Genomic DNA, 3,468 nt, shown 5'->3' on the forward strand with positions numbered 1-3,468 from the left:
ATTGCGTGGACAACGTGACGCACAATGTCCACCAACTGGAGTGGTTTTATTTTTCATATCGCAGGGCGTCATAGATTATCGGCATAGTTTTTCCTTTTGACGCTCTAATCAAACACGAAGGTCTGAAATCGATGTTGAATGAAGCGGAAAATAAGTGAAAACGAGCTATTTGATATCCATATAGCTATTTGAATTTATTTACGCTCACTGAAAGAGCGTGCAGTTTAAAGATTATCTTTTTATACGAATCTCGCATACAACATCTGTCGAATAATTGAAATTGTGGTTGACTTTGCATTTGCTAACTTATCAAATTATAAATTCTATACGTTTTTTTTTTTAAAGACAAACAAGTTCGAAGAAGCTACATTGTGATGTGCCTGCAAATATTTTTCGTAGCTCATTGTTAGAAATTTCTATGTCAATGTATGTCTAGCATATTTGCTTAGGTGTGAATATATTATTTGTGCGACACTGTTTGGGTGTGAAAGATATCGTGAGGTAATCAAGGCACTAAAAAGTCTCCATAGATTTCCTAATTATTATTCACTGGCAACTGATAGCATTACAAGCCTATTTTTCAAGCCATTTCCCCACACCAACTAGCCCAAATTTGTCAATTAGCTCACATATATGTATGTATATTGCCCAAACCCCTTGATTTTTTTTGGTCCCTCCACAAAATCTTTCAATTAAGTCACACTCTGCAAAATGTCTGTCTGTTTTCGGGTAGTCGAGCGTGTGACGCTGTGGCGCCGAATTCAGAAAGCCCCCCCTCCAAAAAGCCTTTTCGCCATGATGTGACATATTATTAAGCATTTAAGGCACTCGAGTGTGAAATTACACAGAAATAAAGGAGGGAAAAATGTAGTGAATGTGTGGCTAATAAACAAGAGCGGGCAAAATGAAATTAACCCGTCCGAATAAGCGGCACGAAAGGTAAATGGAAAATTTGTCATTTATAATGAATGCGTGGCTAATATCAATAATAAATGTATAAGCACATATACATATACAGATACAGATACAGATACACACAAGCGACGCCCACTCACACAATTGCAATGGGATGGGAGTGTATCGAGACAAAAAGCCAATTTAATGGTCATAATTCCGTTGTAGCTGCTCTGTGGCTGCCGTGTTGTCTGCGACACAAAATCAAATTTAGTGACATGAAAGCACGTCATGAAACGAAACGAAACCAAACCAAACGAATGAAACGACAAGCGAACAAGTTAACAAGAGCAAACACTCACGTACATACTCGTACATACCCATACCCCGTATTCACCATATTCACTCTGAGCCAACGAATGGTGTGGGGGTGGAGGGAGGGGTTTTTGGGGGCTGTGGAAGGGCGGAACGGAATATTTTTATACGTCCGACAAAGACCACCCGCAAAGGTGCACTGAAAACAATGGCGAGCTATTTTTACATCAGAAATATAAAAATATGTAATGTTTTCATTAGCGTAGTTTCAAAACAAGCCAACCAAATTGTAAGTAATTTAATTTGCTATAATTTAAATTCACTTAGTTCAGCAGCAGTGTTTCTCCATGTGCAACGAGAATGAAACAGAATAAGAACAGAGGCGTTGGAGCGGCAAGAGGAGGGGCTTTTTTCACTGGGGGAGCAGCGACAGACGTGTGGCACATTAAAAACCGCAAACGAAAAAAAAAAAAAATACTTTTTGTGCTCGTCTTTCGTTTTGTTTTCTGTTTTGGGGAAAGAAACGAGTTCACTGCGCTTCAAATGGCATACATGTCGTTCATTTTTTGTTCTTCCCACAGTCCCCAAACCGACCGGCCGTTAAGAGCTCCATTTTCGGTGGGGGCCAATAAGTCACAGGTTTGTGAGCAGAGAAAGCACTAAGGTCCCTGGCCAATATTCATTAACAGGAGAGTACACGCTTAGCACATTTGGTTGCCTTAAATATAAAATATATTCATAATGGGTTAATAGTCGAACATACTTCAATATTGCTAAAAATCCTTTTAAAATATTTAAAACTTTTTTATGTGCCTGCATCTTACATATATGATATTCAGAAATATGCATATATTGGGTTTATATTTATTTAAAATTTGTTTCTTTAATCAGTGCAGCGTGCCGTAAACTGTGCATAAATCATGTTCCTGGTAAATGCAATTGAAAAATTCGCAAAAAACTAGAGAGGGAATATGAAATCTATTGAATATCCATCGCGGCCACGCAGACAAATTCAATTTGCCTGGTCATGCATGCATAACCAACTAAATGTCTAGCCAATATTGTGCATAAATAAAAGGGGGAAAACGTATTATTTGCATAATTAATTTCAAGCGGTGGCAAACAACGCACAACGCGCAACGTGGCGTATGAGTGATGGCGAGTGCATAAATCAGGCAGGAAAAACGCAGCGGCACACCCGCAGTTTCTTTCTTTATTTTTTGGACAGTTGAAACCAATCGATTGTGTAATAAAGCGGTATTTCTTTTATTTTTTATCCACTTTTCGTTTGGTGTTCAGTGTAGCTTTCAGTTACCTTTCCATGTGTACAAACGTAACAAATGTATATATATTTATTAACACTTCAGCGGCAAAATACAACTGGCTATTGTTAGGGCAAGCAATTTGCATATGCAAATTGATTTTTCCGCACTCAACGCTGAGTGACTGAGTCGAGTCTCAACTGAGCCGACGAGCAGAAACGAGCAAAAGTTAAAGCTTAAAGTCGCCATCTAAAAGACGTTATTAAGTGGCGCCGGAACGCCTTCCCACGCAAACATGCACCTATTTAATTAATTATTTTAATTGCAGCGAATAATGGCGGCACTTAATCAATAATATGAGTGGCGGCGGCTCTCTCGTTGCTTAGACTACTTAATGACGGCCACTTTGTTCACTCCCCAGACATTTGGTCACCGTGCAATTTGCATAAATTAACAAAGCCAGCCGACCGCACTATTCCGCCTTTTTACGTCGCCCCCGAGCCCCCCCTTTTCCTTCACTATAGCCATGCATTTTGCCCCACTATCTATTGATAGAGATTCTGCCACCTGGCCAAGACACTTGCTGCGACTGTGCCAAAAGCATTCACATTATAATCAGTGCCTCAAAGTGGTAGCACACACTCGGGGTCTAATAAGCTCATAAATAAGTTTGCTATTTGAATGCCGGATTTTTCCAAACGAGTTTCACTTGTGCGTTTTCTGCATAGAAGTTTGTAAAGGTGAGAGGTATACGCTGTTTTTAATAAACATGCATCATTACATTAAATCATTTTAAGGCTTTACTTTAACTGCAACTAAAATAATTTGATATTTGAATTTCTCAATATTTTATTGCAATTACATCCGCAGGCAGAGTTCATTGAAAGCCAAAACCGACTGCATCACTTTGCATACCGACTAATGCCAAAATATTTTGGCCAGGCCAAATAAAAAGTGGCCCTAGTCGATGCGATGGCTTCAGTCTTGAGTGGCTGCC

This window comes from Drosophila yakuba, chromosome 2R (assembly GCF_016746365.2).
Source record: "Drosophila yakuba strain Tai18E2 chromosome 2R, Prin_Dyak_Tai18E2_2.1, whole genome shotgun sequence".
Taxonomy (NCBI): domain Eukaryota; kingdom Metazoa; phylum Arthropoda; class Insecta; order Diptera; family Drosophilidae; genus Drosophila; species Drosophila yakuba.